General features: G+C 46.0%; 1 long non-coding RNA gene across 3 annotated transcripts; it reads right to left on the minus strand.

Annotated features, from left to right (window-relative positions):
* Positions 1 to 5,623: 5,623 nt before the first annotated feature.
* LOC140069257 (uncharacterized) lies at positions 5,624 to 26,043 on the minus strand. Of its 3 annotated transcripts, XR_011848758.1 has the most exons (3): positions 13,929 to 14,223; positions 8,117 to 13,471; positions 5,624 to 7,837 (listed from the first exon to the last, which is right to left on the minus strand). It is a non-coding gene; the product is annotated as an uncharacterized lncRNA (long non-coding RNA). The 3 variants fall into 3 exon arrangements; XR_011848757.1 differs by lacking the exon at positions 13,929 to 14,223 and adding an exon at positions 25,934 to 26,043 and having other exon boundaries at positions 5,624 to 13,471; XR_011848756.1 differs by having other exon boundaries at positions 5,624 to 13,471.

A 26,043-nucleotide genomic window follows, 5' to 3' on the forward strand; every position in this document is an offset into this window, starting at 1 on the left:
CTCAGCCCGTTGTATTCCAGTGCTTTCCGATGCTCTTCAGTGCAGCAGCGACATCTGGTGGACGTTGGAGGAACTACCTTAGTGAATCCCAGCCGGACCCGAATCCAGCGCAGAGAACGCGCCGCTGGATCGCGAATGGATCGGGTAAGAAAATCTGCCCCATTATGTGTGATTAGATGATGTCAATATAAACTAAGTGAGTGGTTGCATGGACTACGTGCCCATAAAGTGCAAGTGCAACAATTTAAATGCTAAATTGTACTACAGTGAAGTAAAATGGATGGATGGGGGCGAAATAGTCAATGCCAGGTAGGATACCCACCCATGGAATGATGCTCATAGGGATCAACGGAATATAAAATGCGGACGAGACATTCAAGAACATTATTCAAATCAAAGATATATATGGATACTTATAGTATATAGGGTATCAATAAAAAGGTATATCTGAGTCCAGAGTGCGCAACGAGATACAATAGGACATGGAAGGGAGGGGCCAGCCACGGAGGGCCAGCAGGAGAGGGAGAGAGTCCACAAAAGAACGACTATGGTGGTCGTGAGCAAGTAGAGCCTGGTGGATTCCGTGGTAAACTAAGCAAACTGATGGGATGAATCCATTTCTGGGATGGCTGTTCAGGAATGTATCAAATAGGTGGGTGTCCAGAAGAATTTTGGAGGAATCTAAGAATGAGCTCCCTCTTGTGTGTATGATTTAGGTGCGCAGTGTGGTACTATCTATTTATTTACTTTTGCATGTATACTCTCATGCTCTATACAAAAAATACCCCCCTTTTTTGTGACTTTTTTGCAATGCGCTTACATTATATTTTGGTACCGCATTTTCCCTAGCCCAATGTGTAATCCCTTATAGGATAATATTGTTGTATCTTTTTGTGTTACATAAGGCTTTAGTCTCCAGGGGGAGCTGCTGGTCCCAGGATCACTAACACTATCACATGTTGGGTTTTCCTGTGGTAGATTATTCTGTGATTGTTCACTTTTTTTTTAATGGTTTTTATTCTCTCTTTTTGTGTTGTGTTTTTTTGATATATGAATAAAGAATGTATTGTCTTGGTCACTTGGCATGTATCCTTTCTTCTTCTTGTGGTTGAACTTCCTATAATGACACAGGGCAGATTTTAAAAATCAGGCCTTGTCCTAAAGGTCTAAAATGGCTTGGACCTGAAGGGGTTAATAAACCTTTTTTGTATTTATTGTTTAGTAAATGGGCTTCCTATGTCTATATATAAATCAATACAATTAATTAAATAATTTTAGGTACAAAAAGGTTGATATAAAGAGAACCTGCCATGCACATCAACCCACTCAAAATAAATACTTCATTAAAAACCCTTAAAAAAAAAACCCTATTGCCCTTATCCCTAAATAGTTCCCTTTCATAATTGCAATATTAAAAAAATCTGTATGTAAACTTATATGTAACTCACCTGATGTGAGTGCAATGATATTGATGGGGTCTTATGTAGATTAGTGATGTGTCGTTCGCGAATGAGCCGGCTCACTTAAGCCCGCCCTAAACCAGCTCACCACCGCCCTTTAACCCGATACAATCGTGTTAAAAGTGGAGTGGCGTGGGGTGATTGACTGGCATGCGGCTCCCTATTATACATGTAATAGGGAGCCGTTCAGAAGCCAGATGAGCCGGCTCTTCTTAGTGAGTGAAGCCAGATCACTAAGAAGAGCCGGAATTCCCATCGCTATTGCAGATGTGTCACAGAGTGACAGGTGTCAATGCTAGGACAAGCTACTGTATGTAACTAGTACTTAGGGACCGCCTGCCAACATTTAACTACAGACTTATACAGCTCCCTTTACTTTCACCTTCAGGTGCAGTAGGAAGTTGTTTACAACTTGCTGGAATGTTGATAGAGAGAGACAGACACTCCAGCAGAAAGGTGGGGACAGAGAGAGCTGGCTATGTGAAGAGTCAACCTCCAGCTGTCTTCAGGAATTGTTTTTAGGGAGTCACACGTCTCTCTCATTCATGAGGGGGCTGGGTAAGCAGTGTCAGGGTCAGTGAGGAGGTGGGGTATACAGACTGTATACTGCAGCTCTCTGCCTCCATCACTGGGACAAGGGAATCAATAAAAGTCGGCTCTAATCCCATGGAACAGGTATAAAGACATCTAACAAGTACTGTGTGTGGCTACCACGGGGTTCCCTGGTGACAGATTCTCTTTAACCGGTTAAGGACCGGGCCCTTTCCGGTTTTTTCATTTCAATTTTTCACTCCCCACCTTCAAAAATCTATAACTTTTTTATTTTTACACGTAAAAAGCTATGTGACGGCTCATTTTTTGCGTAACATAGTGCACTTCATAGTGATGGTATTAAATATTCCATGCCATGTGCTGGGAAGCGGGAAAAAAATTCCAAATGCAGTGAAAATGGTGAAAAAACGCATTTGTGTCGTATTCTTGTGGGCTTGGATATTACGGATTTCACTTCACGCCACAAATGACGCATCTAATTTATTCTTTGGGTCGGTACGATTACAGGGATACCAAATTTGTACAGGTTTTATAATGTTTGCATACATTTACAAAAATTAAAACCTCATGAACAAAAATGTTTTTTTTATTTTGCCGTCTTCTTGTGCTTATAACTTTTTCATACTTTGGTGTATGGAGTTGAGGGTGGTGTCATCTTTTGCGACTTTTGATGATGTTTTCAATGATATTATTTTTAGGACTGTACGACCTTTTGATCACTTTTTATAGAATTTTTAATTTTTTTTTAAATGGCAAAAAAGTGCCATTTTCGACTTTGGGCGCTATTCTCCGTTACGGGGTTAAACGCAGTGAAAAAACGTTATTATATTTTGATAGATCGGGCATTTTCGGACGCGGCGATACCTAATGTGTTTATGATTTTTACTGTTTATTTATATTTATATCAGTTCTAGGGAAAGGGGGTGATTTGAATTTTTAGGTTTTTTTATTATAATTTTTTCTAACTTTTTTTTAACTTTTATTTTTACTATTTTTCAGACTCCCTAGGGTACTTTAACCCTAGGTTGTCTGATCGATCCTACCATATACTGCCATACTACAGTATGGCAGTATATGGGGATTTTACTCCTCATACATTACAATGTGCTGATAGCACATTGTAATGAATGGGTTAACCCGAAGTAGCTTCGGGTCTTCGTGAGACCCGAAGCTACCATGGCAATGGATCGGCGCTCCCCGATGACGTCACGGGGAGCGGCGATCCTCGGAAAGATGGCGGCGCTTTGCCGGCGGCGTTCTGCAAGAAAACACCCGCGATCGGTGCCGGCACCGATCGCAGGTGTTACCGGTAAGCCTTTGCTGCAATATGCAGCAGAGACTTACCGGCTATGGAGAGGGCCGTGAATACACGGCGGGCGGTCGCGATCCGGTTAAATAGAATATTAACATAAGGTGCATTGTAAATACAGGAATAGTTGATTAGAGTAGGAAGCATTTTTTGTCGAGCAACAGGATGGACTTCTCACTCCCCATTTAGAGAGCCTGTTAAAAATTTGAATCCCACCCCTTTTTGCCCAGTTATTTTCACATTTTTTGTATTGGGGCTATTTATGAGGGATACAGTATTGTAGGGTACCTATCTTAAAGGGGTTGTACACCTGACCATGTTTTTTCTCTGCTACTGCAGCTCAGGTATACAGAAATGAATGAAGCTTAGTTGAAATACCAGGCACTACCCAGGATCAGGAGAGGAGCGGTTTTTGGAAGAAAACAGACTTGTTTTTCAACCTCCTGACATCCCCTTTAAGTGTTATACATAGGCCCTAACTCACCAAATGGAGACCCTTATACCCAGTTTCACTGGTATACATGCAGTTAACCCTTATCTTGCTAGTTTACTATTCCACTCCACCCCCTACCCTCAGTTTATCCCCTTCCTTATGCCTCCCCTTTTTGATTACAATGCACCCCCTCTTCAGATTACCAGCCCCCACCCCCAGCTTCTTGTCCTGTGTAAGGAGATGGTCCTGTCACCTCCTGGCGCAAGGTGAAACGTGAAGCAGGGAGTTGGCAGCTCATTCACCATTGAGACTCCACCCAAAATTCATCACAGTCCCACTGCATCCAAAACATTTGGAAAGTACAGTATAAACAATGAAGTGTCAAATACTACTCCATTGTCCTACACATACAAATTACAGGCGGTCCCCTACTTAAGGACAGCGACTTACAGACGACCCCTAGTTACAGACAGACCCCTCTGTATATAACTATAGTCCCAGGCTGCAATGATCAGCTGTAAAGTGTCTGTAATGAAGCTTCACTGATAATCCTTGGTCCCATTACAGCAAAAAAAATTTCAATTCCAATTGTCACTGGGACAAAAATTTTTTGGGGTCTGGATCTACAATTATAAACTATACAGTTCCGACTTACATACAAATTCAACTTAAGAACAAACATTTGGAACCTACCTTGTACTAGCTTGGGGACTGCCTGTATTTAGTATGTCAAGTGTTCATCCACATGGCAGTAGTATTTCTGTTAACAAGTAAGACAGGACACACTAGGGCAACGATGGCGAACCTTCAAGAGACCGAGTGCCCAAACTGCAACCCAAAACCTTCCTACTCATCGCAAAGTGCCAGTACAGCAATTTAACCTGAAAAAAAGATGGTTTAGTTAAGAATCAATAATATTTTGTCTTAACCCCTTAGTGACACGGCGTGGAAAGGCTTTAGTGACCGGGGCATTTTTATCGAATTTTCGTTTTAAGAGCCATAACTTTTTTACCTTAAAATTTTTTGCAGTGTGTTTTTTAGGGCACTTTTGTCAGACTGTGCACGTTCCTCTAGGCTAAAACTGCTTGTGCAGCTCTTTTCAGAAGTGTCTGCGCCGCTATTGTGTCATACGAGACGTTTTTGTGGCACAGCTGCGCTGCTTCCATGCTACACAAATTACGGGGGCGTGCCGTTGAATGATCCGACTGATTTGGACCGAGCGCCGTATTTAACTTGCAAATTGTGGCGGACCAGTGCAGGGAAGTAGTAAAGCGTCCATACCTTATGTCAAACCGCCCACTTCCTGAAAGTGACAGGTACCACGCCCCCTTTGATTCAGAAGTACACGCCCCTTTGATTTAGTCCTATTTCTCTCCATTTTTTAATAGGGTTTCTGTAATGTGAGGGTGCAGGGTTGATGTAATGTGTGGGTACCTGTATGTTGTGCAGAGTGAACCCCCCTTTTATATGATCTGTAGCAGATTCATATCATATTGGTTATCACACATAGTTTCATTTAATTTTAATTGTATATTTATCTAATGCAGTGAAGTATAAATTGAAACCCCCTATGATTCAGTCCTATTTCCCTTTCTCCTTTTTTATAGGGTGCCCTGTATGTAATGTGTTGTATGGCATGTGTAATGTGTGGGTGCAGAGTGAGCCCCCCCCTTTTATCTAATAGGATGTAATGTGTGGGTGCCTGGAGGCTGTGCAGAGTGAACCCCCTTTTATCTAATGCAGTGTTCTTACTTTGTTAGGGATTTTTATGCAGGGCCCCAACAGCCCTCTTGACTTTTGTAAGGTGAGTCCTAATTAACCCTTTCATGATTGAACATAAAGACTAAGCCAGACATACGTCAATCTCAGTCAAGATCTTCTCCTCTTTTAATAATCAAAATGCATAATATATATCAGACAGAAGAGTCATCAAAGGGGTGTGAATAGTATACAGCAAAGCTATTGGACATCAGCATATTTTGGGAAAAAAGTTAATTAATTGTGTTCAGTTCTCAGAGACCTTGTACACAGATATTGTTTATACTAAGAAGAAGATAAGTGGCTCCAGAATCATATTATTATGCAGCTTCGAGGACAGACTGGCTTCTCATTAAATGTCAAAGGGTATTAGCTGACAGGCCAGCAAACAGGTTACATAAAATGAAGTTTGAATCATGACATTAACTTGACAATGGTCAGGGAACATGGCGGACAGTAGTCAAGATGGCGTCCGAAACCAGTGCGACCTCCTTAACAATTCCCCCCTTTGAGCTTTGCTGGCCTGTAACTCCATCCTGAGCGACCTCCTCAAGCCCCAGGTACCCACAGGTAGGCTAAGCCCGTACCTGCTGGACTTGTTAACTCTTCACCAGATCCCCTGGAGGCTGGTCACTCAGGGGTTACAGGCCCGCACACTCAAATCACATCACTGAGTCCCCATAGTCCATAGGCTTGTAAACAGGCAGCATCATCCTCCGCTCCGGGAACTTCTCCTGTCGTGGTTCTTACCGCTTGGACGGCCATCTGGGACATGGTGGACTTGATGAGGGGGACCACACAACGCGCAAGAGCGTTGACAAGAGCAAAATCACAATCCTCAATATTACCCCCACTTAAAGGAAACCCTTCCAATCCCCCAACCACAAAGTGAAGGACAAAGTGTCCACCCCGGAGTTTCTCTTGAGTTCCCTGGACAGTCCTCCAATCCTTCCAGTGCATGGGTAATGGATCCATAGGGGGCGATGTCATCTGGGATGTATATGCGACAAGCCACTCCCACCATCGTACAGACTCCTCCCTTCTCAGCAAGGATCAAGTCCAAAGCCATGCGGTTCTGGGAAGCATCTCCGATATAATTCACAAATCTCTGTTGATTACAATAAAAAACAGTTACCCAACCAACATCTTTGCTCATAGCTCTCTGGGGAATAATGATCTGGGGAAGACCTGCCCATATCTGATTGTGGGCCTTGTACTCATCTGGAACCCCCCCTTGGTGCTCCCACTGTGTCTATATAAACGTTGTCATCTAGGTGCTCCTCTCAGATCTCCAGAATCCTTTGGGATTCTCTACCTTTTCTTATGTGTCTGATCAAACTTATCCCTGGGGTCACGAGGAAGGAATGCACAAGTTTTATCACCGTACACTCACCTTCCCAGACTCTAGGCCCGACCTGACTCTCCTATCCCCACAAATCCAGTATACATCAGACACTGCTAATACAGGGCTACCTGTGCTGTCAATGTTATAGAAGGTCATTGTCTTGTTGCACCAGCCGTAGGTAAAGTCTCCTACCCTGGGGGCATCCTGGTCAGCCCTATAGATACAGTGATAGTCATGGTTGGGGTGTCCCTGAGCATACAGTCAATCAGAAGAGACCAGCTAGCAAGAAGAATAAGTAAGCATGGAATAGAAAGTGTGGAAGCGTGCTGACTTCCCTCTAGCTTCACAGACGTGGCACTGGTCAGCAGGACTTGGAAAGGACCATCGTAGCGAGGCTCCAGACTCTCTCTCTGGTGTGTCTTCACCACCCGTAGTCTCCAGGCTTCAGGTTATGCGTCCTGAGGTCTCTGTCTGGATCTGAAAAAGGAATCAGAAACACTTTTGCGGACCTTTTCCAAGACCTGGCTCAACTGTATGGCGTGTTCCACCGGGTTTCCTGCCATCAGCTATAGGGTCTGTGGGAAGTAGGGGCCTAGTCTGGGTGCACAGCCAAAAAGTACTTCAAAGGGGACAATCCCATCTTTCTGTTGGGGGTGGTCCTATCTGAATGGTGGGCAGCAGGAAAGCACTCGCGCCATGGTTTCCCTTTTACTTCCATGGCTTTCCAGATCTCTAACTTAAGAGTGCCATATAAAGTATCTCAAACGCACCACCAACTTGGGAAGGGCGAGGGGTGTGCAGGGCCTGTTCTACACCCAGGAGGGACAAGGTTTCAGGTCTTTACCTGTCCAGTGAAGTGGGTTCTGCCACCGGACTCTATGGTCTCTGGAAGTCCAAACCTGCAGAAAAATCTCACTCACCAACTTCTTTGGCTGCAGCTCTGGCAGTAGCCTTGGTCATGGGAGAAGCTTCTGGCCACCCTGGAAAGAGATCAATGCACACAAGCACGTACTCCTACGTACCACTTTTTGGTAGCTGAATAAAATCCATCTGCAGTCTTTGGAAGGGATACAGCAGCTTGGGTGTCACCTTCTGTGGGGTCTTTACCACCTTACCCGGGTTGTGGCGGGCACAGACTATAAAGACTTTCACTAGTCTAGTGACAGGGGTAGTAACGCCCGGGCAAACCACTTATGGTTTATGAGCGCTAGCATGGCCGTTTTGGATATGTGTGTGTGTCCGTGGGCTACTTGACTTACTGTCGTGTGCAGGGCTCCGGGCAGGCACACCCTCTCTCCCAGCATCCAGGTCCCATTGGTATCTGGGCTCCAGCTTTCCTCCACTCTTCCTTCACTTCTGATGACACTCGGGCCACCAGGGACTGGAACACCTGTGGATCAAACTTTTAGCTCAGAACTGAGACTTCAGGACAGTCTCCGGGCTCCATCTGTGCAGCTGCCTTCGCCATCCCGTCGGCCACATACTTGTCCTTGGCTTGTGGAGTTACCAAATTGTGTGTGCTTTTCCTTTTATTATCCCCACCTCTTGTGGAAGTAAGAGAGCATCCATGAGCTCTATAACCAGCGTGCCATGCTTAAAGGGGGTCCCTGCAGAGGTGAGGAAATCTCCAGCCTTCCATAAGGGTTCATAGTCGTGTTTAGACCTCAAAACTATACCTTGAGTATAGATGTTCGCCCTTTTACCTTCCACCAGCTGTAGCGCTTCCCTGAGTGCCATCACTTCACCTCCTGCGCTGATCTGTGTGGAGGGAGTGGTTCTGCTTGTACTACCTCATGTGCGCCACTGACCACTGTATATCCAGTGTAGAACCGTCTGTCTTCTCCTGCAGACCTGGAGCGATCTATGAGAAAAAACTCAACATCTGGGTTAATCACCCTTCTCCCCCCTCCCCCTCTCTGAATCCTGGAAGACTGGTGACAGAATGAAGGATTCAGAGTTGTGCACCTTATCAGTGTGTCCTGGGGCATCAGGAGTGCACACTGGAGTCTGAGCTGTCTGGCCTTTGCTCAGATGCTTGGGCTGTACTTGGGTGAGGACACTGTGCAAGTCATGTGGGGTTTGCACTGTAACTGAGTGATCTAGGGTCTAGGATCAGCTCACTGGCCTTGCTGAGCAGATTGCTGGCTGCAGCTACTGACACATGCGGGACTCCCCTCACAACTGAGTCTAACCGGGCCTAATAGTGGGCCACTGGGGAGGCCACCACGTTCCTGGGCTAGGACACCCGTCTCCTAGATACTCCGTGCAAAATAAAATAAAAGGTTTGGTTCAGTGGCATGTGCCTAGGGCCGGGGCAGACAGGATTTGCCAGCTTAAGGCTGTGGAATGCATCAATTGCCTCCTGACTAAGGGCAAATGGGGAAGAGGCAATTCAGTCAGAAAGGGGCAGCAGACCTTATCCCAGGCTGCAGGAGCTGGCCAGTCCTAGAATCATGTGAAGAGGCTTAGGGCCTCAGGGCAGGGGCATATTCTGGACTGCCAGCTTTCTTTCCTCTGTCAGGTGTCTGCCTGTGGCTGAGAAGCAGTGGCCTAGGAAGACCACCTTCTCCTGGCAGTACTGGAGCTTATCTCTGGAAACCTTGTAACCCTTCTGGAACAGAAAACACATAAGGTCAATAAATGCATCCTGGCAAACAAAAACAGTAGGTCCTCCGCATACTGAAAGGAGAACATCCAGTAAGGGGCCAGTCTGCCAGTCTACTCCCTGTAAAGCCGTGGGGTATTGGCTGGGTGAGTTTTACCCCCCTGTGGGAATCTGCACCAGGTATACTGGAATACTGAACTGGTAAAGGCAAATAGATACTGGCAATCCTCATGTAGGGGCACAGAGAGGAAAACATTTGCCAAATCAATAACAGTGAATAATATGTCACTCTCAGGGACTGCTGCCAGTTTGGGCTAGGGACCACTGGGCTTCAGTGCACTCATTGGCAACTTAAAGGTCATGGACCATCCAACATGTATCCGGCTGTTCTTTCTGAGTCTTTTCTTGACCGGGAATGGGCTAAAATCATCATCGGACTAGCAGGGGAGAGTTCTACAATGCAAGGCGATAACTCTGTTTGGGGGGGCTGTTCTCACTGACATCCTTGTCCGTAACCACCCCCCCCCCCCCGTCTTGCCCTGTGGGGGCCGTCTCCGCCACTCACTGCAGTAATGTCTCCTCCCCGCAACGCCCACTTGGGTTGGTCGGTTGAGACTTCCGGAGATGTTGTCAATCTCACTTTGGTCTGTGAAACATCCTCTATTCCCTCTGAACGTCAATGTCAGAGTCCCTCCACCACATCTCCAGTCCAGTGTTCTGCGCTACCTATAAAGTTCTGGCCAGACTCCAACGTCTCAATAAAATCCAGGTACACTTAAGATGGTTTTTAATCAAAAAGGAACAAAAGTCAGTCATAGGCTCTGTAATACAGTTGGGAGGCTCGTTCTTGCTTAGTCTGTTCATGGGGTACACAGGAGGACATCACATCATACTGTATTCTTGTTCCACAATCAAATAAATTCCTTCAAGTCTTTTTTAGATTGTCAGGGAGAAGTCTAAACGCAGCGATCTACCCCTCCCAAATGTAAATGTTCTCACTAGCCTGTAAACCACGAGATAACAGAACACAGATTCCAAGCAACTCAATATGGAGAAATTCAGTTTTCCGTGAACATCAAGGTCACATAAGACAGACACAGCATTCAGGCAAAGCCTTAGACTTACATGTCAGTCCTTTACAAAACAAAACGCAGCTCCAACAGCCCCCACCCTTTTGTTAACCCCTTAAATGCCAGAAAGCAGGTACCGGAGACATTGTAACACTTTTTCATAGTAATTTTTCTCTAATTGTCGGGATCAATAAATTTGAATAATACTCAAACAACCTCCCACACTCCAAGACCCCTAGCAGACGCCCCAAGCATGGTCAGCTGTTTTCCTACAAAGCCCCACAACAGCTTTTATGGCTGCCAACAGCAATCAACTTTCAGGGACTTGAAGGGAATATAACTTAAAATGGCTGCCACTGAGAAATAAACTGTCTTAAGATGGCCGCCACTGAAGAATGGTAGGGCGTGTCATCTTCTCTAACCACAGATACAGGGGTGGAGTCTGGATTACAGGGGCCATTTTTCACTCCAAGGAAAATATAATAAAATCTCTTTTTCTCAAATTCTTTCCACATCAAAAACTTTGAAATGTCCCTTATCACCTGTCTCTTTCTTCATTGGGCACTCTGAAGGATTCCTGTCACTCTGTCCTGGTCCGTCCGTCAAAGTCAGAGGCTATAAATGTCTGTTTCGCAAATCTGATCAAGTTTTCTCACTTGTACAATCATCAGATCATCTGACACATCCCAAAACCTTCAAACCTTCAATACTTTCTACTTCAACACAAAACTACCAGCCCTTATGTCCGATCATGTCAACTTGCACTTTTCCATCAGTCCTACTGAACTCAACAACCTTCTATCTCTGTGCATCTTTCCCCTTCATGTGGGACACAATCTGAGTAGCTTTTCTAGGTCCGCACCCTTGGCTTACTTTACTTTGCTTACTTCCCATCACAAATGTCTACAACTGCAACACTGCCAAACCTGTCCCCCACAGATACAACGAATCCGACACCTTGTGTGACCGACCCCAAAGAAACTAGATACCAGACTTCCACAGAGGACTCTTTACCAAGTCTCCCTTATTGACTCTTAACCAAATCAACTCTCTTCACTGAACTACTCTCTCCTTGACTCTTTACCAAGTCAACTCTCTTACTGACTCTTTACCAAGTCACTACTAGTTCTTACAGTCATCCACAAAGTCGTTCAGACTCCAAAATGAAGCTAAACGCACACTTGATCAGAGTGGGTCTCCGCTGCACGTGCACAAATTGAGCTCTATACCTCTATGGGCAACCCTATTGGCACCAGTCAAACAGTACTATAGACACTATGATAATCTGACAACCACAACAAAGTATCTCCTACTTTAGCAGTGCGGACCTCTAAGGGCTACTCCCTCCCGTCCCACAGTTTCAGCTAACATCACAGACTGTCTAACCATCCGTCACTGTCCAGTCTCTGTCCAATCACCTTACAAAGTGGTTCTTTGCCAAAAACTCTGAGCTTAGGTTACAGTGAACAACAGTGGCAAATACATAACACAGAGACAGTCTTACCCGGTCCGTCCAACCAGTGAACCAGAAGTGACATATCAAGGTAGACAAGAAAAAACAGCTTACCCTGAGAGCGTTCTGGTCAGTTCACTGAGCCGGCGGGGACACTTCACGGAGGCTGTCTCGGTGTTGTTGTTGTTTACTCCTAAGCCCACCCAGGGACGCCAAATATTGTTAGGGATTTTTATGCAGGGCCCCAACAGCCCTCTTGACTTTTGTAAGGTGAGTCCTAATTAACCCTTTCATGATTGAACATAAAGACTAAGCCAGACATACGTCAATCTCAGTCAAGATCTTCTCCTCTTTTAATAATCAAAATGCATAATATATATCAGACAGAAGAGTCATCAAAGGGGTGTGAATAGTATACAGCAAAGCTATTGGACATCAGCATATTTTGGGAAAAAAGTTAATTAATTGTGCTCAGTTCTCAGAGACCTTGTACACAGATATTGTTTATACTAAGAAGAAGATAAGTGGCTCCAGAATCATATTATTATGCAGCTTCGAGGACAGACTGGCTTCTCATTAAATGTCAAAGGGTATTAGCTGACAGGCAGCAAACAGGTTACATAAAATGAAGTTTGAATCATGACATTAACTTGACAATGGTCAGGGAACATGGCCGCTGTATCTAAGATGGCGGACAGTAGTCAAGATGGCGTCCGAAACCAGTGCGACCTCCTTAACAACTTCAAGTATAAATTTAAATGAAATTGTGTGTGATCTCACTTTATATTAACTTGGATGTAACAAATAGTTTAATATAACTTTAATTGTGCGTGTATAACATTTATATATAATGTTTTACCATAGATAAAATGACAAAAATGAAACAGACACCTAACAGAATCTAAGGGTCGCTCTGTCCTTATATTCTGTTCTCAGCTGATAAGATCCCATTAGCACACGGCCCCTACATTAATTACACTGTATGATGCAATATGATGTATCAGAAAAGAAAAAACAGAAGTAACGTGAATGCTGAAGTGCTAAGATATGGGAAAATCTGTCAGGAAGAACCTGACAGGATATACTTTTTACACAAACAGAAGTTTAACTACACTTACCCAATATGCTACATCAGCATGTATAAGACTAGTAGAAACAATCGCATTACAGAGTTAACCACGCGGTTTGTAATAAGGGGAGCCCCCTTTTCTTTAGGAGTAAACTTCCCTGTGTTATCCCCAATGGGGTGGATGAAATAGACAGTCCTCTGCGTGTAGTAGTGAATGATTCGGATGGTTCAATCAGTGACATTTTTATTTCTTCCAGATTCTCTCGCGTAGTTGAATTACCCACAACTGTAGAGGGGATATTTAGTTCAGCCATGGCTTGCAGAAAGGTGTCCCATCCAGTAGGTATTGTGTTTTTAGCAGGCTGTGATTGAGTCTTCTTGCGTATCAGAGCTCTCAAAATGCTGCACCATGCGTATCTGGAAAGGACAACAATTACAGTTCATATATATTTCAGGCCATCAAGTCCCCTGACTGTGATACTTAACTTTAATAGGTTCTTTTAAAAAAGAAATGTTTTGCCCTGGTTAACTTTGTTCAGACCCCTACAAGTCATATGTAGTAATAAATTATGCCCAACCCCCGCTAACTTTTTATACTCAGCAAGTAGATTGTGACAGTATTTTCTGTAAGGGTGTTATGTCCTGTATTTCATTGCAAGGGAATGTTCTAAGATCCAGCTGTAAGTACCTATTCATACAAGATTTTATTGGTTGCGTATTCTGTCAGAAGTGTTAATGAAGGATGTCAAACGGCTCATGCAATTCTACATTTATATAGAGCGCTGTAGTTTTTCTGTAGATAACTGATCTGTGTATGTGAGAGGTGTTTAGTTTTGCAAACCCGGACATTGTTTGGGTCTAAAGCGTGGCTTACCCTCAGTATCTTTGTAAGCTTTATTTTCTGGCGCTTCAGGGATTGCAGGTAATGAGGGCGATCTTTTAAAATTTTCGGTCGTTTCATTACATCTTCTGCATCAGGTTTAGCAATTCCAAGTTGCAGATTTTCTTTAACACGTTAGCGACGCTAGACGATATAGATCGTCTTTCTCCGCAGGTACTTCACGCAAAAAGACGATCTATATCGTCATACATTGAAACTGTCACCATGTGTTAACACATGGTGACAAGTCCGTGGCGACAGCTGTCAACGACAGCGGATCGTCACGGACATCGGGCCAGGGATCTATCACAGCCGTCCCTGCCCAACAATCACTGTGATTGGTCAGGGGATCCAGCCTGACCAATCACTGTTAAAGAGGGAGGGGAGAGCTGGTTCCCGGGTCTGATTCTGTCATATTTCGTGACAGAAGTGACAGGATCAGAGCCGTGAACCGAAGCTCTGTCCCCTCAGTGTGTGGAAAGTGCCCCCTCACAAACAAATACCCCACAAAACCCAATCCGACCCCCTCCACACCCCTGTTCTTCATCTTTATTCAGTGTGACAGACGGAGCTGTCATTTTTTTTTTTTTATGTGTGAACAGGGACAGCGAGTAGGGACATATACTGTATACACAAAAGCAGTATATAAAATCGTACGTTATTACATATACTTACACTGACCTTCAGCGTTTGTATCCCTTCCTGGGCTGACATTTCAGTTACTGTTTCTTGTTTTATCATAAAATTAAAAAAAAATAAAAAAAATACTAAAAAAAATATAGTTCTAGTTTTATAGATTTAGTATCAGTTTAGTACTGTAGGGATACATTATTACATATACTTACACAGACCGTCAGCGTTTGTATCCCTTCGTGCGCTGACGTTTCAGTTAGTTTTTTGTTTCACCATAAAATAAAAAAAAACTATTAAAAAAAATACTAAAAAACAAAAAAAAGACAAAAAAAAAATAGTTTCTAGCATGGCTAAACGGGTGTATTCAGCGGATGAGGCCTATGCCTACATGTGTTCAGATACAGACACTGCAAGTGATGAAGAACATTTTCTCCTCCTCTAGTGATGAGCCCTCACAAAGGCGCAGTAGGCAGAGTGAAGAGCAGTCAAGTGACCCCAAATATGTTTTCTCCCCAAATTCCAGCATTCAGTTCCAACCCAGGAATAAATATTAATACAGATGGGTACAAGGAACTTGATTTTTACAGAGGAATTTGTAGACCTAATGGTTACACAGACAAATCTGTATGCAGAACAGTTTCTGGCCGGTCACCCCACATCTTATTATGCTAGAAGCCAGAGTTGGCACCCCACTAATGCCACAGAATTAAAAAAAATTCTGGGGACTTTTTCTTAATATGGGACTTGTTAAAAAGCCTAGCATCCGGTCATACCAGTCCAGTGACGTTTTATACCACACACCAATGTACAGGGCTGTAATGACAAGACCACGTTTTGAGGCGCTGTTAAAATTTCTGCATTGCAGTGATAATAGTCAGTGTCCTGCTGCTGGTGACCACGCCCAAGACCGATTGTACAAAATTAGGCCAGTAGCGACTCATTTTAATGAGAAATTTATGGAAGTTTACACCCCACAAAAAAATGTAGCCATCGACGAGTCACTTGTACTTTTTAGAGGTAGACTTAAATTTCGGCAATATTTGCCAAGCAAAAAAGCTTGATACGGGATCAAAGTTTACAAGCTCTGTGAGAGTGAAAGCGGATACACCTACACATTCCGTATCTATGAGGGAAAGGACTCCCAGATCTGTCCACCTGAGTGCCCCCCTGTCCTAACCACAAGCGGTAAAATTGTATGGGATCTTTTATTCCCCCTGATGGGTAAAGGCGATCACCTTTACATAGATAATTTCTATACAAGTGTCCCTCTCTGTCAGTGCCTCCTTGAAAAAGGAACAGTGGCCTGCGGAACAATAAGGAGGAATCAAAGAGCCCTCCCAAAAAATCTGGTGGACCTTAAATTGAGACGGGGTGAAAGCAAGTCCTTGTGTCAGAGTAACATCATGCTGACAAAATATAAGGACAAGAGAGATGTGTTTGTCCTCACATCTATCCATGCAGATTACAGCACCCCAGTCTCTGTTAGAGGAGCCAATGCCACAGTCCTCAAGCCAGTCTGCATACAGGAGTACAGCCAACACATGGGAGGGGATGATCTAGCCGATCAAATGCTACAGCCATATAATGCGATTCGCAAGTCCCGCACTTTGCACTAAATGCACTGCAACCTTTTTGTACCAAATGCATTGTATAATTCCTTTATCATTTACCGCAAGACCCGCCAACAAGTAACATACCTGGCATATCAAGAACAAGTAATTAAGCAATTACTGTTCCCAGAGGGTGAAGAGGGTGCGAGCACATCCCATACTAGTCACGCCAGCAGAATTGTGCCAGGACAACATTTCCCATCTGAGATCCCCCCCACAGAAAAGACAAGATGGCCATACAAAAAATGCCGTGTGTGTTACAAGAAGGGAACACGCAAAGATACCGGTTATCAATGCAACACTTGCCCAGATAAGCCAGGGTTGTGCATCAAAGACTGTTTCCGCGCTTACCATACTTCCCTGGAATATTCATTTTATTGTTATTTTGTCATTTTTGTTATTTTTACATGATCCTGAACAAACATGCCCAAAATTTCATTGCAATGTTGGCCATTTACAAAGTGATATTATACCTAAAATTTTAAACAACATTTCATTTCATTATACCCCTAGATGAATACAGAAGGAACAAGTGTTCTTCACAACATATGCAAATAGATTTTGCCTGGATTTAATTTTACTAGCGCCAAAAACTTTCATTATACCCCTAAATGAATAAATTCTGCTTTCTGGGTGTTGCTTTCAATAAGGTTCACTTATGGTGGTGTTACATTATTCTGTTAGCTCAAATCTACTATAAGTGTGGAATGGGGCCTATAAGTCACTATTGCTTTATCCTGGAAACCTTTAAGGATTTTGTTTCCAAAACGGGGTCACTTGTTGCGGTTTAACGGTCTCCATTCCCAAAAGTCTTTGTAAATGAAAGGTGTGACATAAAACTTTCAGGAAAATGTACTCACTCATAACCAAATGGTGCTCATTGGCGCTCTGTTCTGTGCCCTGCTATATGCCCTAAAAGCAGTTTACACCCACATGTGGGGTATTTCTGTGATCAGGAGGAATTGTGCAATAAAATGGGGTGTGTGCTTTTTCCTACAACCCATTGTAAATTTGTACATTTTAGGCCTAAATTAATATATTAGTGAAAAAAATTATTTTTCAAAATTTGACTTCCATATTATTTTAATTTTTGTGAAACACAGAGGGGAAGAAAAGGCCATTGTACCCCTTAATAAATTCCTTCAGGGGTGTAGTTTCCAAAATGGGGTCACTTTTTGGGGTTTTTAAATGTTCCCATTCCCCAGAGTCTTTGTAAATGAATGATGGTGGCCTAAAACAGTTTCAGGAAAATCTACCCACTTATAACCAAATGGTGCTCGCTCTGTTCTGTGCCCTGCTATATGCCCTAAAAGCAGTTTACACCCACATGTGGGGTATTTCCGTGCTCAGGAGGAATTGTGCAATAAAATGGGGTGTGTGTTTTTTCCTATATTTGTACATTTTAGGCCTAAATTAATATATTAGTGAAAAAAAATTATTTTTCAAAATTGTACTTCTATTTCTCTTTAATTCCTGTGAAACACCGAAAGGGTTAAAAAAAAAACCTTTTTAAAAGTGGTTTTGAAAAGCTGGATGGGGGCTGAAAATGCTGAAATGAAGTAATTTGTGATGGTTTTTTCTTGCAAAGTCTTTTAAAAAGCTCTTTCTTAATTGCAATAGTCCATAAACACGGTTTCCAAATTTTCCTATAAATTGCTGTTACTATTGTAAGTCTGCTAACATCCTAGAAAAATTTAAGAATATTTACAAAGTTATTACAATATAATGCAGAGCTATGGTAAATGCTATTTATTAAGTACCATATATACTCGAGTATAAGCCTAGTTTTTCAGCACAAAAAATTGTGCTGAAAACCCAAACTCGGCTTATACTCGAGTAAAGAAAATATAGGTTTTACCAGGGTTTTGTGGTAAAATTAGGAGCCTCGACTTATACTTGGGTTGGCTTATACTCGAGTATATACGGTAATTTGGCTGGTAAGATTGTCTGTCTGAAAAAAAAAACATGTTAAATTAGAAAAATTTCAGATTTTTTGCTACATTTCCCCTTTTTTAATAAAAAAAACATGATTCATATCAACTAACATTTACCACTGACATAAAGCACAGTGTGTCAAGAAAAAACAATCTCAAAATAACATAGATAAGTTATTGTGTTCTGAAGTTATTATCAAACAAAATGATACATGTCAGGTCTGAAAAATAGGCTTGCATCCTGAAGGTCATTTTAGGCTGCGTCCTTAAGGTGTTAAACGCTTTTAGTAATCTTTATATACAAGTAGGTTCACCGCACCGTGGTCCGCGCTCGGCGCACCATGCTCGCCCGCTTCCTGTTCAGGCGCACGAAGTGATCGCGTGCATGGTCCACCGAGCGCGGACCAAGGTGCGGTGAAGCTACTTGTATATAAAGATTACTAAGCGTTGAAACGCTTTACATCTCTTTAAAAACAGAACAAAAATAAGCTCCGGCACCAGCTCACCCTGAGCTGGTGTACGGCATTTGCAGCTTATAACCACCATTGGAAGTGGAAGGTTTCCTTTAAATACTCTAGGCTGATTTTTTTATACTACCTTTTGATGCCCGATATATCAGAAAATAAAAATAATTTTCCCATATGGTCCACACTGTGATGATGAAGAAACTGCAAATGTCCTAATTTCCACTTGCCTTCACACAAATTGTAATAAAAGGTCAAAAATTTACACATAAAAAAAATGACACCCTACACCACTGGTACCGAACCTATTGCACGTGTGCCAGAGGCGGCACTCAGAGCCCTTTCTGTCGGCACCCGGGCCATCACCCCAGCACACCAGACAGGACTCAAAGAATCTTCCTGCAGTTCCAAGCAACTTAAAAGATGCTGGTGTCAGCCATATTGAAACTTCGTAAGAGGGAGAATGAGTAGACAGGGCCGAATTATCTTTGGAGGACCTCCTGCTGGCCTCACGATTCTCTGTGTACAGAGGGACACTGGAAAGAAGCTACAATGATGAAAAGTTATCATCTTTCTTCTGTGTTGCTGTCCTCAGGAGGCCAATATGATCGAAAGTTGTTGAACAGGGAGCAATAAGTCACTGCTTTAATTTTTGGGAGGCACATCGCAATAAATAAGGGGGATTTTGGGTTGCAGTTTGGCACTCGACCGCTAAAAGGTTCGCCATCACTGCCCTACACTGTTCTGTGCTGCATTACCCCCGGCCAGGAGGAATATAAGAGTAGTGAGTGCTGTATTACCCCCGGCCAGGAGGAATATAAGAGTAGCGAGTGCTGCATTACCCCCGGCCAGGAGGAGTAACAGAGTAGTGAGTGCTGTATTACCCCCGGCCAGGAGGAGTAACAGAGTAGTGAGTGCTGTATTACCCCCGGCCAGGAGGAGTAACAGAGTAGTGTGTGCTGCATTACCCCCTGCCAGGAGGAATAACAGTAGCATGTGCTGCATTACCCCCTCCCGGAAGGAGTAACAGAATAGTGAGTGCTGTATTACCCCCGGCCAGGAGAAGTAACAGAGTAGTGAATGCTGTATTACCCCCGGCCAGGAGAAGTAACAGAGTAGTATGTTCTGTATTACCCCCGGCCAGGAGAAGTAACAGAGTAGTAAATGCTGTATTACCCCCGGCCAGGAGAAGTAACAGAGTAGTATGTTCTGTATTACCCCCGGCGAAGGAGGAGTAACAGAGTAGTGAGTGCTGTACTACCCCCGGCCAGGAGGAGCATCATAGTAGTGAGAGCTATATTACCCCCTGCCAGGAGGAGTAACAGAATAGTGAGTGCTGTATTACCCCCAGCCAGGAGTAGTAACAGAGAAGTGAGTGCTGTATTACCCCCCAACAAGAAGGAGTAACAGAGCAGTGAGTGCTGTATCACCCCCGGCCAGGAGGAGTAACAGAATAGTGAGTGCTGTATTACCCCCGGCCAGGAGGAGTAACAGAGTAGTATGTTCTGTATTACCCCCAGCCAGGAGGAGTAACAGAGTAGTGAGCGCTGTATTACCCCCAGCCAGGAGGAGTAACAGAGTAGAGAGTACTGTATTACCCCCTGCCAGGAGGAGTAACAGAGTAGTGAGTGCTGTACAACCCCCTGCCAGGAGGAGTAACAGAGTAGTGAGAGCAGTATTACCCCTTGCCAGGAGGAGTAACAGAGTAGTATCTTCTGTATTACCCCCGGCGAAGTAGGAGTAACAGAGTAGTAAGTGCTGTATTACCCCTTGCCAGGAGGAGCATCATAGTAGTGAGAGCTATATTACCCCCTGCCAGGAGGAGTAACAGAATAGTGAGTGCTATATTACCCCCGGCCACGAGGAGTAACAGAATAGTGAGCGCTGTACTACCCCCGGCCAGGAGGAGTAACAGAGCAGTGAGTGCTGTATTACCCCCTTCAAGGAGAAGTAACAGAGTAGTGAGTGCTGTATTACCCCCAGCCAGGAGGAGTAACAGAGTAGTATGTTCTGTATTACCCCCGCCAAGGAGGAGTAACAGAGTAGTGAGTGCTGTATTACCCCCGGCCAGGAGGAGTAACAGAGTAGTATGTTCTGTATTACCCCCGCCAAGGAGGAGTAACAGAGTAGTGAGCGCTGTATTACCCCCTGCCAGGAGGAGTAACAGAGTAGTGAGCGCTGTATTACCCCGGGTCAGGAGGAGTAACAGAGTAGTGAGTGCTGTATTACTCATTAGTTACCTGGTGCTGATATGTACCAGAACATATGAGCCCTGGAGTCACAGCCACTTACCTGACAACTAATGATTTGTACTGGGTGTCAGATAATAATAGAAGTCCTGTCCTGTCACAGGAGAGATATTACCTCACTTATATATAAGCACATAATCTCCTCACACACAGTAATCACTAATAATGTCTATACTCCTGGGTCCTGAAAGGGTTGTATCCCTCCCCTGCTACATGTATATAACACAAGAACCGCTGGGGCTTCTCCTCACACATATAAGAGCCGCCATTATGTGATTCCCGCCATCACCTTCTCCTCACACATATAAGAGCCGCCATTATGTGATTCCCGCCATCACCTTCTCCTCACATCATCTTCTCCCTCAGGTCACTGCTCTCCTCACACCTCACACTCCATAACCCCGCCCCCTCGTCTTCCCGCCCTCTCACCTCATTGGCTGCTCTGCACTCCGCGGCCATTTTCTCTCCGCATCTCCATCACCTCAGAGTGTGGGAGACTCCAGGAGCCGCCTGACACCCGCGGAGGAGGAGACTGATCCCTCCCTCTCCCCTCACCTCCTCGCGGGGCTCTCCATGGCTCTGACAGGAAAATATATCTCTGGCTGCACTGCTGAGGAGGGACATAGAGCTGCAGGTGAGCACAGCGCCCCACACAGGACACACAGGGGACAGCATTAGACTGGAGGGAGATGAAGCAGCAGGTGAGCACAGCGCCCCAAACAGGACACACAGGGGACAGCATTAGTCTGGAGGGAGATGAAGCTGCAGGAGAGCACAGCGCCCCACACAGGACACACAGGGGACAGCATTAGTCTGGAGGGAGATGGAGCTGCAGGTGAGCACAGCGCCCCACACAGGGGACAGCATTAGTCAGGAAGGAGATGAAGCTGCAGGTGAGCACAGCGCCCCACACAGGACACACAGGGGACAGCATTAGACTGGAGGGAGATGAAGCAGCAGGTGAGGACAGCGCTCCACACAGGACACACAGGGGACAGCATTAGTCTGGAGGGAGATGAAGCTGCAGGTGAGCGCAGCGCCCCACACAGGACACACAGGGGACAGCATTAGACTGGAGGGAGATGAAGCAGCAGGTGAGCACAGCGCCCCAAACAGGACACACAGGGGACAGCATTAGTCTGGAGGGAGATGAAGCTGCAGGAGAGCACAGCGCCCCACACAGGGGACAGCATTAGTCAGGAAGGAGATGAAGCTGCAGGTGAGCACAGCGCCCCACACAGGACACACAGGGGACAGCATTAGACTGGAGGGAGATGAAGCAGCAGGTGAGGACAGCGCTCCACACAGGACACACAGGGGACAGCATTAGTCTGGAGGGAGATGAAGCTGCAGGTGAGCGCAGCGCCCCACACAGGACACACAGGGGACAGCATTAGTCTGGAGGGAGATGAAGCTGCAGGTGAGCACAGCGCCCCACACAGGACACACAGGGGACAGCATTAGTCTGGACAGAGATGAAGCTGCAGGTGAGCACAGCGCCCAACACAGGACACACAGGGGACAGCATTAGACTGGAGGGAGATGGAGCTGCAGGTGAGCACAGCGCCCAACACAGGACACACAGGGGACAGCATTAGTCTGGAGGGAGATGAAGCAGCAGGTGAGCACAGCGCCCCACACAGGACACACAGGGGACAGCATTAGTCTGGAGGGAGATGAAGCTGCAGGTGAGGACAGCGCTCCACACAGGATACACAGGGGACAGCATTAGTCTGGAGGGAGATGAAGCTGCAGGTGAGCGCAGCGCCCCACACAGGACACACAGGGGACAGCATTAGTCTGGAGGGAGATGAAGCTGCAGGTGAGCACAGCGCCCCACACAGGACACACAGGGGACAGCATTAGTCTGGACAGAGATGAAGCTGCAGGTGAGCACAGCGCCCAACACAGGACACACAGGGGACAGCATTAGACTGGAGGGAGATGGAGCTGCAGGTGAGCACAGCGCCCAACACAGGACACACAGGGGACAGCATTAGTCTGGAGGGAGATGAAGCAGCAGGTGAGCACAGCGCCCCACACAGGACACACAGGGGACAGCATTAGTCTGGAGGGAGATGGAGCTGCAGGAGAGCACAGCGCCCCACACAGGACACACAGGGGACAGCATTAGTCTGGAGGGAGATGGAGCTGCAGGAGAGAACAGCGCCCCGCACAGGACATACAGGGGACAGCATTAGTCTGAAGGGAGATGGAGCTGCAGGAGAGCACAGCGCCCCACACAGGACACACAGGGGACAGCATTAGTCTGGAGGGAGATGAAGCTGCAGGAGAGCACAGCGCCCCACACAGGACACACAGGGGACAGCATTAGTCTGGAGGGAGATGAAGCTGCAGGTGAGCACAGCGCCCCACACAGGACACACAGGGGACAGCATTAGTCTGGAGGGAGATGAAGGTGCGCACAGCGCCCCACACAGGACACACAGGGGACAGCATTAGTCTGGAGGGAGATGAAGCTGCAGATGAGCTCAGCGCCCCACACAGGGGACAGCATTAGTCAGGAGGGAGATGGAGCTGCAGGAGAGCACAGCGCCCCACACAGGACACACAGGGGACAGCATTAGTCTGGAGGGAGTGGGGCTGCAGGAGAGCACAGTGCCCCACACAGGGGACAGTATTACACATAACACGCGCTCCTGTGATGTCACACACAGGTAACACATAACACGCTCTCCTGTGATGTCACACACAGGTAACAGATAACACGCTCTCCTGTGATGTCACATACGGGTAACACATAACACGCGCTCCTGTGATGTCACACACAGGTAACACATAACACGCGCTCCTGTGATGTCACATACGGGTAACAGATAACATGCGCTCCTGTGATGTCACATACAGGTAACACATAACACGCGCTTCTGTGATGTCACACACAGGTAACAGATAACACGCGCTCCTGTGATGTCACACACAGGTAACAGATAACACGCGCTCCTGTGATGTCACATACGGGTAACACATAACACGCGCTCCTGTGATGTCACACACAGGTAACACATAACACGCGCTCCTGTGATGTCACACACAGGTAACACATAACACGCGCTCCTGTGATGTCACATACGGGTAACAGATAACATGCGCTCCTGTGATGTCACATACAGGTAACACATAACACGCGCTTCTGTGATGTCACACACAGGTAACAGATAACACGCGCTCCTGTGATGTCACACACAGGTAACAGATAACACGCGCTCCTGTGATGTCACACACAGGTAACAGATAACACGCGCTCCTGCAGAGGTCGCATTAACGCCTCACCACGCGTTATAGACGCGTGATGAGGCGCCATTACCCCCCAAAATAATTGCCATGCGTAAAGTTACGCATGGCAATTATTCCCTGTAGCGCGCAGGCTGAGAGGCCCGGCGCGCGCTGCAAAGGAGGTACAAGTCAGTAGCGTGATCGCAGCGCGCGCCAGGCCGCTCAGCGCGACACGTGACACAGTTTCAGGGGCGCGCCGGAGAGACCCGAAGTGAGTGCAGCGGCCCCGGGGGAGACTTGTGGGCTGAAGATGATGCTCCCCGTCCCGCTCTACCTGCCCGCAGCTGCCTGCGTTTATGTGATCGAGGAGACCTAGAGCAGTGCTGGGTGAGTGTATACAGTGTTGTGAGTGTCTGTGCAGTGTTGTGAGTGTCTGTGCAGTGTTGTGAGTGTCTGTGCAGTGTTGTAGTGTGTGCTGTGCAGTGTTGTAGTGTGTGCTGTGCTGTGTTGTAGTGTGTGCTGTGCTGTGTTGTAGTGTGTGCTGTGCTGTGTTGTAGTGTGTGCTGTGCTGTGTTGTAGTGTGTGCTGTGTTGTAGTGTGTGCTGTGCTGTGTTGTAGTGTGTGCTGTGCAGCGTTGTAGTGTGTGCTGTGCAGCGTTGTAGTGTGTGCTGTGCAGTGTTGTAGTGTGTGCTGTGCAGTGTTGTAGTGTGTGCTGTGCAGTGTTGTAGTGTGTGCTGTGCAGTGTTGTAGTGTGTGCTGTGCAGTGTGGTAGTGTGTGCTGTGTTGTAGTGTGTGCTGTGCAGTGTTGTAGTGTGTGCAGTGTTGTAGTGTGTGCAGTGTTGTAGTGTGTGCTGTGTTGTAGTGTGTGCTGTGTTGTAGTGTGTGCTGTGTTGTAATGTGTGCTGTGCTGTAGTGTGTGCTGTGTTGTAATGTGTGCTGTGCTGTGTTGTAGTGTGTGCTGTGCTGTGTTGTAGTGTGTGCTGTGCTGTGTTGTAGTGTGTGCTGTGTTGTGAGCGTGCAGTGTGCAGTGTTGTGAGCGTGTAGTGTGCGTGTGTTGTGTGTGTGTGTGTGTGTGCGTGCTGTGCAGTGTGTGTGTGTGTGCTGTGCAGTGTGTGTGTGCTGTGCAGTGTGTGTGTGCTGTGCAGTGTGTGTGTGCTGTGCAGTGTGTGTGTGTGTGCGTGCTGTGCAGTGGGTGGGTGGGTGCTGTGCAGTGTGTGTGGGTGGGTGCTGTGCAGTGTGTGTGGGTGGGTGCTGTGCAGTGTGTGTGTGTGCGTGCTGTGCAGTGTGTGTGTGTGCGCGTGCTGTGCAGTGTGTGTGTGCGCGTGCTGTGCAGTGTGTGTGTGCGCGTGCTGTGCAGTGTGTGTGTGTGCGTGCTGTGCAGTGTGTGTGTGTGTGTGTGCGTGCTGTGCAGTGTGTGTGCGTGCTGTGCAGTGTGCTATGTGTGCGGTGTATTACCAAAATTTTCATACTCCTCCTCGGGTAAAAATACTCCTCAAAAATGGTGAGAGGAGTATTTTTACCCTTTTGGAAAAATGTTAGTGCGACCTCTGCGCTCCTGTGATGTCACATACAGGTAACACATAACACGCGCTCCTGTGATGTCACATTTTCAGCCACTTATGGCGATTTTTGTGATTCTGAATGGAAATGACACTATAAGTATTAATGACATCACGGCGTTGGTGCCTTAAAAGCGATGATGTGTCCGGCGTCCGCTCTCTGATAGTCTATGACTATGGGGCCACTGCCATTCTTTATGTTGTCATGTTGCTTTTCTTTATACGTGTCATTAATGTGAGAATAGCCCTGAACAGCAGAGGAGCAGCCTGTCCCAGACCTCAGCGGGGAAAGGGTTAAGACAGAAGTATTTACCTCAATCATCAGCACAACTGAAAGCGAAAGTAACTTCTATCCGGATCGTTCCTTCATTACTTCACTGGCGGCCATTTCCCTGCAGATCTCGTCTCTGTCCACACTGTGCG

This window comes from Engystomops pustulosus, chromosome 7 (assembly GCF_040894005.1).
Source record: "Engystomops pustulosus chromosome 7, aEngPut4.maternal, whole genome shotgun sequence".
NCBI lineage: Eukaryota > Metazoa > Chordata > Amphibia > Anura > Leptodactylidae > Engystomops > Engystomops pustulosus.